Here is a 223-nt window from a genome sequence, read left to right on the forward strand (position 1 = left end):
AAGCCAGCACTCTTAGACAGCCTCCTTCACTTCCCCTTCTCCCCCAAGCCAGGAATCTCAAGCAATTTCCCTTCTTTTCCACTCCCTAATCCAGCACTCTTAGACAATCCACCTCCTTGCCCCTCCTCCCCTCCCTCAAGCCCTCCACCCCCTTTAACTAGCACTCTCATACAACCACCCTCCCTCCCCCTCCCACTACCTATGCCAGCACCTTCAGAAAGCC

The sequence above is a fragment of the Penaeus monodon genome, chromosome 19, assembly GCF_015228065.2.
Source record: "Penaeus monodon isolate SGIC_2016 chromosome 19, NSTDA_Pmon_1, whole genome shotgun sequence".
NCBI classification, from domain to species: domain Eukaryota; kingdom Metazoa; phylum Arthropoda; class Malacostraca; order Decapoda; family Penaeidae; genus Penaeus; species Penaeus monodon.